Source organism: Artemia franciscana, chromosome 6 (assembly GCF_032884065.1).
Source record: "Artemia franciscana chromosome 6, ASM3288406v1, whole genome shotgun sequence".
Taxonomy (NCBI): domain Eukaryota; kingdom Metazoa; phylum Arthropoda; class Branchiopoda; order Anostraca; family Artemiidae; genus Artemia; species Artemia franciscana.
Window position 1 is genome coordinate 7,300,447 of NC_088868.1, and position 12,001 is coordinate 7,312,447.

The 12,001-nt window shown below is 35.9% G+C and overlaps 1 protein-coding gene across 2 annotated transcripts in view; it reads right to left on the minus strand.

Annotated features, from left to right (window-relative positions):
- The window catches only part of LOC136027979 (alpha-crystallin B chain-like), a 40,460-nt gene that overhangs the window by 24,167 nt on the left and 4,292 nt on the right, over positions 1-12,001 (minus strand). The window contains exon 2 of one of the 2 annotated variants that reach the window (XM_065705476.1): positions 3,732-3,880. The exons of the other annotated variant lie outside the window; for it this stretch is intronic. The gene's annotated coding sequence lies outside the window, so the exon portion shown is untranslated. The remainder of the gene's footprint in view (positions 1-3,731; positions 3,881-12,001) is intronic. 2 annotated transcript variants of the gene reach the window in all.

Genomic DNA, 12,001 nt, shown 5'->3' on the forward strand with positions numbered 1-12,001 from the left:
ATCTGTATGTTCAATTTAAGTTTCAGTCGTTTTAAGATTTATTTACTCCTTTATATTAGTACCTATTGTATGTTTGTTTGTTATGATTGTTTATTTAATTTCTGTTCGTTTTGGGTTTTAATCATACTTCAATAAAAAAAAATATTTTTGTTTGTTTTAAGCTTGATCTGCATATTCAACTTGAGCTTTTCCCGTTTTAAGGTTTATTTATTCATTTATATTACTACCTGCTGTATATTTTTTTGGTATGATTGTTTATTCAATTTCTGTTTCTTTTGAGTTTTATTTATCTTTTAATGGTAATTTCTGATCGTTTTGTGTTTGGATTTTAATATTTATTTATATCTGCCAATCTCAAGTTTAATATGGTCTTTACTTGTCTTTGAAAATCTTCTTTTTCAGATTTTTTTTTTAATTACTCTACATTTAACTTTTAAACGACTCTATGTCAGTGAAAGAGGCGAATAAAAGTTTTTCTAACAGCTAAAAGCCCGTCTTATTTGGTGTAGAGGCTTTTCTTAATTGACTGATAACGATAATAAGAATCCTTCATTGTTAGGCATTAGCATGAACAAGGCAAATATCACTAATAATGTTTAAGTAGAACACCATTCCATTTTTCTTAATTATCTTAGACTTGGAGTAACTCACGACAAAAATAATAAAAAATAGTAAGGAAAGCTATGTATTCTTCTAATCGTCTTATACATGAATTAAAACAAGGGGGGATGTACAGGGAAACACCCTGTATCATCTAAACCTTACATCTTTTCCCTCCTTTTTCCTAGAGGTGACCAAATCGTGCCAGGGTCATAGAATATTGGGAGAAGGTTCATTTAATGAAAATTCTGCCCTTTTTAAGTAATTAATTATAAAAAACTTTCCGAAAAAGATATTTTCTAAAGAAAAGTAAAGGCCATATTAAACTTGAGATCAGAAGAAACAAAATCTTTTGAGACAAATTTTGGAGATTCCTTTTGAAATCTCTCGAAACGAAAAAAAATCTCTACAAAGAAGAGTTTGGGTTTTACCTCCTTCTCTAACTGTTAAAGTCTAAAACTTACTCCGAAATTGGCGCTTTACTGAAAACTATATGCGTCTTGAACAGTCTTGGAAAGTACAAATAACATCAAACTGAATATTTTATGTATCATGATATCAATTGTTGAAAAATAATCAGTTAAAGATTTTATTCGCTGTATTTTTTTTCATTTTCAATACCATAATAACTGGAAAAGAAAACATTTGTAATATTATTCGTTTTCAGTGAAGCACCAATGATGCAGTAGGCTTTAGACATTTACAGCTAAGGAAGGAGGCAGTATCCCAGCTTTTGTTTGTAGTGAAACTATATTTGTCTGGAACAGTCTTGCAAAGAACTAATAAAATTTTACTGAATCTTTGATATGTAATTATATTAATTGTTGAAAGCACATCACTTCAAAATTTAATTCTGCACTAATTTTTAAGTTTATTTTCAATGTTGTAACAAGTAGCCTACAAAAGAAAGTAATCGTGATCAAGTCGTTTTCTAAGGCGCCAATGACGCAGTAGGTTTTAGACTTTTACAGCGAGAGAAGGAGACAAAACCTTAACTCTTGTTTGTAGTGATTTTTGTTTGTATCAAGCTTTATTTGCATATTCGAATTACGTTTCACTCGTTTAAGATTTATTTATTCATTTATATTAGTAACTATTGTATGTTTATTTTCTATGCTTGTTTATGTAATTTCTGTTTGTTTTGGGTTTTATTTATTCTTTTATAGTAATTTCTTGTAACTTGTTCATTTATATTAATACTTGTTGTATGCATTTTTGCTATAATTGTTTATTTAATTTCTCTTCGTTTTGGTTTTATTTATTCTTTATCAGTAATTTCTTGTCGTTTCTAGTTTGAATTTTAACTGGCATTTGTATCTGCTAATCTCAAGTTTAGTATGGCCTTTATTTTTCTCCGAAAAACTTCTTTTTCGGAAAGTTTCTTTTTTATTAATTTTTGTTCGTTTTTGATTTTTAAAAGTTTCAAAGTTTTTAAAAAGTCCCTTATTACCAGTGGCAGATCCAATGAGGGGGGTCTGACGTAGTGGTGGATTTGCGATTTGGACCGCTTGCTCTGGTTTGGGACGAAAGTTATTTTTTTAATTTATTTTTAATAGTTGAGTTTTTAATGGGTTTTTAATTATTAAGAATGTTACTTTTGGCAAACAAGTTTGAAACAAGGTTTAGTTACTTTGTGCGGTCTCTGTTAGATTTTATTAATGACGCATATCGCCAAAAAGTATTTAATTAAATTTAGGTTTTGTCAAGGGAATCTGTTCGGATTACCACAGAAGCCAACTGGGAGGCGAAAATCTTCATTTCGTAATAACAAGGAGGGGAAATTTAAAATCCTAACCTCTTTAGGCTGTCAAAATGATATTTCGGGATTGCGCTGCCACAACGGGGCTGAAAAACAAAATATTTACTACTTTTTACTGTCAAAATTTTACTTTCGAGTCTTGCTTTGTCACTGAGGTGAAGAAATTGATATTATTACTTTTTTCGGTTGCCTGTTTTGGTTTTTTGGATTTACTTTTTTGCGATGCGGGGTGGTTTTTACAAAATTGTTGTTTTTTAGGGGATTTATATAATAGAAAGTAAATGTATAAGAAATGCAAAAATTTAAGTTTTGGATTTTGGTGAGCAAATGATGGCCACTTTACTGCCTCTTTTAATCAAATTAATGCTCTGCGTTATATGACATATCACCTCCTTTGTTCATCCTAAAACATTAAAATAAAGGCCGAACTTTTTAAAACTTTAACAAAGGTTCGTATAATTCTATGCTTAAAACTAAGTATATAAGTCAAAATACTCCTTTAAAGGTCGGAGTAGGCTAATCATTTAAGAAGAATAGATTTTCAAAAAATTGTTTATAAAGGAAGGCAAATAATAATGTGTTTTTTTTCTAGCTGGTTTAGATGGGTCTCGGAATTCTCTGTTTAATCAATGGAATGGCATCGATTGTTTTTCAAACATCTACTAATAAAATGTCGATAAAAAGTGGAAAATCACACAGCTTGAGTTAACCACGGAAACGGAATCAACTACAATATCACTTCAGAATTTCTCACCTTCTCAATACCAACCAGTCACAAAATATAGTTATGTTTTTGTATTGTGATTGCATATAATTGTCCATTAAATTGTCTAAACTGCTATATATACTGCTGAATATTTTTATGCTTATTTTGACACATGCCATCCAATTATATTTTTATTTTTGTGCTCAACAGACATATCAAGAGTTAACGTTTGAGATTAATATCTGGAAGTCTCAAGAATAATAATAATAAAAAAAATGGAAATATCTAACACAGCAACATCAGTATAAAATTTATCCTATTAAACAAAAGACAAGTAATCAGCTCTCACGTATTTATAAAGCTACCAAAGTTTGGAATAGCCTGCCATTTGAAGTAGTAGAACCACCTAATATGCAGGGGCACCAATTCATGAAAATGTAGGGGAGGGGGACAAAATACATTTTTCCAGGGAATGCTAATTTTGTCTTTTTCTGGTTTTCAAATGAAAATGTCAAAAAAGGTATTTCTCAAAACATGTAGAGGCAAATACTGTAAACTGTAGACTACACAAAGAATCAAAACTAGGGTGACCTAATTGAAGGTGGTATATTAAAAATTTCTGGAGTTGGTTACACCTCTTAACTAAATCCACAGCCTTGACCATACCTGTAATGAGCCAGCTCTATTCAATGGGGAGTCCATCAGCATCAATAAGCACCGGTGAGTAATATCAGGACGAAATGTGGCAGGATCTCTGTTATTCTTCTGAAGGATACCAATATGATCATCACAGGTCATCACAATTCGAATTCGTCCTACCAAGAAAAATATTAATTAATTTGATTAAACGCTTTCATTTAATTTCAGAGGGTTTTCTCAACGGCCCATGTCTTACTGGTAAAAAGGCTATTTGAAAAAAAAAACAAAAAAAAAACAAAACAGAAAACAATGGAAGTAAAGCTGGCTTATACAACTGCAAAGGTGGATCTAAAGCAAAATCTTGGGGGGTCCTAATGTGACAAGGGCCCCAATAACTGACCAAATTAGAAAAGGGAATTTTATCTTATTTTAAAATAGGAAAAATGTATTTTTAAATTTTATTTTTGAAAAGGAGTAAGCAAGAGAAAAAACAAATGAGGTCACCAGAAAAATATTAGTGGGGATCCCCTGCCCCCTGGATCCGTCCCTGTACAACCGGCTAGGGAAAAGCATACCATTAACTCATAAATAGTGAGTGAATATTCAATTTTACAAACTGACTATACTTTCACTGTTTAAATCAAAAGTTATGTTTCAACCAGTGTTAATTGTTGTCATTCTCTTGCAATATTTTTTTCATAAATACTGCTAATTTCTTGAAGTAAATGATAACAGCATAAAGAAAAAATGTCATTAGTGTAATAATTAGAATTCAATGCCAAATACCGCTAGCCATAAAGACTTTCCACTAGCAGAGAAGATTTTCTTTCCATATCTAGCCAGCCAATCCTTGTCTTCTTGCAAATAATTGCTAGGCAGCTTGAAGCAAGCCATGAATCATGGAAATAAGCTAAGGAAAGCTAAGCTGGATATTAGGGTTAAATATTTAGCAGGAATATAAGTAAAACTTCTAAAGCAAACATTATAAAATCAAACCCAAACTTTATAATTTGCAGGAAGTTTCTATCAATCACATTCCTTGTTCTTTTTTATTTAATTTACAATTTTAAATAATATACTTATCTAATTCTGATCATTCTTTCATAATGGCATGATGCTAAACGATGAATAAAGGATGAATTGCACCATTTTGAAAAGATATGGTAATAACATCAGCAATGAAAAACATTAGATAAACATATTATTTAAACATATACATTCAGCCCTTTAAGGAAGAGGAGGAGGGAGGTTCATAAAGATGGCTAGACTTAAATTTGGAAAGCATATAGTGGGAAATATAACAGTACTACTCTTTTATTATTATAATAAAATTTTTATTTGCAAATGATCATACAAACAAGAGCTAAGAGCTCATATAGCACTTGTGATGAGGCAAGAAGAGCTAAGAGCCAAGAGATCATATGGTATGAGCTCTAACAAAATTCTATGAATCAATAGATTGATTTAAAAAAGAAAATAAGAGGCTTAATGCCGGTAGGGATTTCAAATAAGAGCTCTGAAATACGAGGTCCTTCTAAATATCAAAATTCATTAAGATCCGATCACCCACTCAAAGGTTAAAAATACATCAATTTTTCTAATTTTTCCTCTCCTTTCAGCCCCCCAGATGTTCGAATCTGGGAAAACGACTTTATCAGGATTTAAAATAAGAGCTCTGAGTCACGATGTCCTTCTTAATATCAAAATTCATTAAGATCCGATCACCCACTCGTAAGTTAAAAATATCGAATTTTTTTTCATTTTTCCTCTCCCTTTAGCCCCCCAGATGGTCGAATCTGGGAAAACGACTTTATCGTTGTGCAGCTCCCTGACACGCCTATCAATTTTCATCGTCCTAGCACGTCCAGAAGCACCAAACTCGCCAAATCACTCAACCCCTCCCCCCTACTCCCCCAAAAAGAGCAAATCCAGTACGGTTCTGTCAATCACGTATCAAGGACATTTGCTTATTCTATCCACCAAGCTTCATCCCGATTCCCCCACTCCAAGTGTTTTCCAAGATTTCCCCCTGGTCGGGTTTTAAAATAAGAGCTCTGAGACAGGAATTCCCTCTAAATATCAAATTTCATTAAGATCCGATCACCTATTCGTAAAGTTTCCCCCTCCACCCCCCCCCCCCCAGTGTCACAGGATCTCGTCGGAATTTAAAATTAGAGCTTTAAAGCACAATATCCTTCTAAATATCAAATTTCATTAAGATCTGGTCATCCTTTCGTAAGCAACAAATACCTCAATTTTCAAAATTACTCCCCCCCCCCCAACTGCACCAAGAGAGCAGATCGGGTCTGGTTATGTTAATCATGTATCTAGGACTTGAGCTTATTCTTCCCATCCAGTTTCATGCTGATCTCACCGCTTTAAGTATTTTCTAAGTTTTAGGTTTCCGGTCCCCCCAACTGCCCCCCCAATTACGTTTGATCCGGTTAAGATTTAAATAAGAGATCTGAGTTACGAGGTCTACGAGGTCCTTCTAAAAATCAAATTTCATTGAGATCCGATCACCCATTCGTAAGTTAAAAATACCTCATTTTTTAAATTTTTCAGAATTACCCCCCCCCCCAACTACCCCAAAGAGAGCGGATCCGTTCCGGTTATTTCAATCATGTGTCTAGGACATGTGCTTATTTTTCCCACAGTTTCATCCCGATCCCTCAACTAAGTGTTTTCCAAGTTTTAGGTTCCCCCCTCCCAACTCCCCCCCAATATCACCAGATCCTGTCGGAATTTAAAATAAGAGCTCTGAGACACAATATCCTTCTAAATATCAAATTTCATTGAGATCCGATCACCCGTTTGTAAGTTAAAAATACCTCATTTTTCTAATTTTTCAGAATTAACCCCCCCAAGTACCCCAAAGAGAAGGAATCGTTCCGGTTATGTTAATCATGTATCTAGGACTTGAGCTTATTTTTCCCACCAAGTTTCGTCCCAATCCCTCCACTCTAAAGTGTTTTCCAAGTTTTAGGTTTCCCCCTCCCAACTCCCCCCCCCCCCCAATGTCACCAGATCCGGTCGGGATTTAAAATAAGAGCTTTGAGACACGGTACCATTCTAAATATTAAATTTCATTGAGATCCGATCACCCATTCGTAAGTTAAAAATACCTCTTTTTTCTAATTTTTCAGAATTAACCCCCCCCCCTCAACTACCCCAAAGAGAGCGGATCCATTCCGGTTATGTCAATCATGTATCTAGGACTTGTGCTTATTTTTCCCACCAAGTTTCATCCCGGTCCCTACACTCTAAGGGTTTTCCAAGATTTTAGGTTTCCTCCTCCCAGCCCCCCCCCCCCCAATGTCACCAGATCCGGTCGGGATTCAAAATAACAGCTTTGAGACATGATATCCTTCCAAACATCAAATTTCATTAAGATCTGATCAACCGTTCGTAAGTTAAAAATAATTAAATTTTTCTATTTTTCCTGAATTAACAGGCACCCCCCCCCCACCCCCAGATGGTCAAATCGGAAAAAAGACTATTTCTCATTTAATCTGGTCCGGTCTCTGATACGCCTGCCAAATTTCATCGTCCTAGCTTACCTGGAAATGCCTAAAGTAGCAAAACCAGGACTGACAAACCAACAGACCAACAGAATTTGCAATTGCTATATGTCACTTGGTTAATACCAAGTGCCATAAAAAGAAAAAAGCAGAGTAATAGAAAAGAAGAAAAAGGAAAACAGGAACACTTAAACAGCAAAGACCAAATAAAAAAATCCATATGCACTGATTAATCAGGTGTAAAGGCAAAGACTTCAATAAAATCTCAAATGCCTTTTTTCAGCACTTTTTTCAACAAATGACTCAATAAAAATTGGGCCTATCATGTTTTGAAATATTATGTTCACTGTCTAAGTTCTGGTCTGGTCTCTTGTGGTTTTAGTGTATCAACAAAAGTCAATAACTCTATTATTCAATATCTGTGATTCAGTTCTATCCATATACCTAATTACGTTTTTGAAAATTGGTGTACAGGGTTTGTTAGATTAAAAATATATCAAAAATCGGATCAAAATTAGCAAGTCTAGATCCTTCCTCAAGGTAAAGCCAAAACTAATATCATAATTCTGGCTTAGTGTAATAGATATCAGTTTGGGTGAGACAGTCCCAAAATTGTGAATGACAAGTTTTTTCAACTGGAAGAAAGAAGCAACACTTGAACTTATAGCAAACAAACCCGAATTATTCAGTACATAAGGGGGGCTACCCCTTCCTTGACCCTTGCTCTTTAACTAAAATATCTTAAGGTTCTTTAAGAAAACTTCTCATTCGAATTCCATAGACCTGACATTGAAACACAAGTCAAATACCTCGTCAGAGAAGAACTAAAAGTGTTGAAGGAAACCCTATCAAACGAATTCCATGCCGAGCTCGCAGCCATTAATAAGGCTGACAAATCAGAAGCCCGCGAAGAAGTGAGACATGAAATAAGAAGAGACCATGATAGGCAGCGCCGAAGGCTAAATATCATAGCTCACGGAACTCCCGAGCTAGAGCGGGGTACAAGCCAGGAGAATGAACAGGTTGATATAATGTTCATCAGCGAGCACCTAGTAACATCCTATAAACTTTCAGAATTTCATCTCACAAATGTAAAGCCCTTGATACCTAAGAGTAACCAGATCGTTGCCGGACAACAGCCACAAAGAATAGCGCCAGTGATATTTACCATCCCCAACATGATGATAAAAAGGAAATCACTAGAATCTCCTTTTTGAAAAAGGAGACGATTCAGTACCGAAGTGATGTAAGCAGGGAGGACAGAGAGAAGCAAGCGAAGCTTGTGAAAGAATTAAAGGACTGGCTGCAAAATGGTTAAAAAGACCTTGTTATCTGTAAGAGTTGCATTGTCCCAAAAAACCAGCAGTGAGTGGGGTTGAGAACTTTCCCTTCCCCACTAGTGTAAATAGATCCGATAGTTCAAAATATTTAGACTCTAGTGACAATAGATGTACAGATTCGGAACTGGATACAGTATCCACGAGTTATGAAGATGTCCAAACAGCTAGTGAAATAAGTGATAGTAACCCAAGTGATCTAGTACAAAACATTAAAAGTCATTGCTCTAAGTTTCTTCAAGTGCTGAGCACAAACGTAGACTCCTGGTCAAATAAACTAACGGAGTTACGGATCTTAGGAGCCAAAAAGGATTATGATGTGATTTGTGTTGCTGAAATTAAGCCGAAGAATGCAAATAACCCCTTGGATGATACCCACATTCGAATTGCTGGATATTTTCTATTTACAAACTTACAAGATGGCCCAAGAAGAGGAATCGCAGACTATGTGTAGGCAACCTTATTGGTAAGGAGAATCTCTCTTAATAAAGTTTTGGATTGGGTTGAATATTTAGCTATAGAGATTGTGCTACACTAAGAAAGTCTAGTTTTAGCCACTTTTTACCAGAGCCCCAGTTGCCCAAACCTAATAGAGTCTGAACTGGCACTTTGTAAGGCCCTGCAGTTGCTACAAGATAAGAAGCCAAAGAACCTTTTAATAAATGGAGATTTTTACCTTCCTCAAGTCAGCTGGGTTGATGGCTTAGGGTATTCCCTGCAGTATCACGAGGGTCATGGTATGAATTCTGCTTTCCTCACTTACCTAGCAGAAAATACGCTATATCAATCCATTGAATCACCAACAAGGTTCAGAGATGGACAAATACCCTCGCTACTTGACCTAGTAATCACAGACAACCCAGATCAAATTCTAAGTATAGATCATTTACCACCAATTGGTGCAAGTGATCATGTATGTCTCTTAGAAACTCTCCAACTGTCACCACCCTCTTCCAACCATATTTGCAGAAGATATATCGATTATGAGAAAATCCGCAAGGAACTAAGAGAATGCAAAATGGCGACTGGGAAGCACTGTTTGAGCACAAGTCAAGCAACGACAGCTGGAATCTCTTCAAGGAAATAATGCTAAAGCACAAGGAGACATGTACCACTGTCTCATATATCAAGAGGCCATGCACCCTACCTTACTTGACAAGGTCCATAAAACGGGAAATGAACAGAACGAAAAGATACTGGGCAAAATACAGGCGAACCAATTCTCGAGAACAGTGTGATAAATTCAAAAAAGCAAGGAATAGACTGAGAAAGATTACACGATACTCTATAAAAAAACATGAAGATATAACTGCTACAGAAACTAAAACTAATTCAAAGAATATCTGGAACTACGTATCATCAGCAAAGCCAAGACGACATTCCATCCCCTACCTAAACACGCCATCTGGCAAAATCACCAATCATGCAGAGATAGCAGAAACCTTAAACAAACAATATTCCTCAGTCTACACAGTGGAAAAACTCTAGAAGCATCCCAGATACCCAGGAATATCCTGTCAATCTAACTATGCCAATGGTTGTCATTTTTGAGTCAGATGTCCCAAAACGACTGAAAAAGCTTGACGCATCAAAGTTGAAAGGACCAGATGGTATACATCCAAGACTACTCAAAGAGACTGCTGAACTAATATCCTCACCTTTAGCAAAACTCTTCAAGAAATCACTGAAGGAAAAAGCTGTCCCCTCTGACCGGAAAAAAGGTACTGTTATACCATTACACAAGAAAGGCTCCAAAGACAAAGCTGAAAATTATAGGCCAATAAGTCTAACATCAAATTATAGGCCAATGAGTCTAACATAATATAGGCCAATAACTTCAAAGATTCTCAAGGGAATCATAAATGATGCTGTCACTAAGCACTTGACATACAACAACATCATGGCTCCAAATCAGCATGGTTTCCAAAATGGCCATTCCATGGACACAAACCTAATACAGTCATACAATGAAGTCACCAAACTACTGGAAAAAGGGACACCTGTGGATATGATTTTGTTGCATCAAGCAAAAGCATTTGACAAAGTCACACACCTAAGGCTGAAAAGAAAGCTTAAGCTTGTCGTGTCCACTTGGACATTATTGAATGGATTGTAGACTTCCTGGGAGAATGAACCCAAAGAGTTACTGTCATTAATGATAAAGGAGTACCTGTACTATCATCACCTATACCTGTTCTTAGCAGAGTTCCCCAAGGAACCGTGCTTGGGCCATCACTTTTCAACACATATATCAATGGTGCTCCTGAAATACTCCAAAGCCTTCTCACACTCTATGCAGATGATTCTAAGCTCATTGGGGCAGCATAATCTTGGGCGGAGGCTGCCTCAATCCAAACCAATCTCAACAAGCTGGATGACTGGGCTAGACAATGGCTACTTGAATTTATTTCAAGTAAATGTAAAGTTTTACATTTTTGCAATAAAAATCAAAAACATATTTACACCATGCAAAACCAAAAAACTGGTCGAAGAGAACCCCTAGTTGCAGTTACAGAGAAAAGAGACTTGGGAGTCATAGTTGACTGCCAGTTAAATTTTCAAAGTCATACTGAAAACATTGTAGCTAGTGCAAACTGCGCTTTAGGGACAATTAAGCAAACATTCACGACTAGATCTCCACAAACAATCACCAAGCTATACAAGAGTCTTGTCAGACCAAGGCTAGAACCTGGCATGTCAATTGCATCTCCCTTCTACAAAGTGGACAAGGACATGATAGAGAAAGTAAAAAGGAGAGAAAAAAAGATAGTAGACGGATGCCAACATCTTCCTTACCCAAAAGAGACTACAAACTCTGAACTTATGCAGTATGACTTACCAAAGAAAAAGGGATGACATGATTAACACTTACAAATTGATTCACAACAATCCAATTCATGGTCTCTTCTTCATTGATTCATCACAGTGGACAAGGGGTTATTCTAAGAAGCTCACAAAGGTCAACGCTCAGAGGAGGGAATGGCATCACTTCCTAACCAACCGGGTAGTAGACCAGTAGAACTCCCTGAGCAATCATACTGTATCCAGTAAGACCATCAAAGAATTCAAAGTCTCACTTGACAAGGAGTGGAGCAATAAGGAATGGAGGCTGGAATGGGACACCTTGGAGTCCCAGACCAGAACATAAACCCTAGTCAATAGAACCAACTCAATATTCAAAACAATTCTGAATTGATCCACATGGCAATTTTTGAAGAAATGCTGAGCAATGCTACAGGATGGAAAATCCTTCCATTACTCCAAGTTGCAATTTAAGGTAATTTTAAGGTTATAACTGTTGTTTGATGAGTCTTTCCTAAAGAATTATGACTAAACATCCAATTCTAGTGTAAAGACTGAATGTCAAGAAAGGGGCAATCCCAACCCCTACTCATATATGGATAATTTCCATTTTCTGTAAGTTCTGATGTTCTTCCTT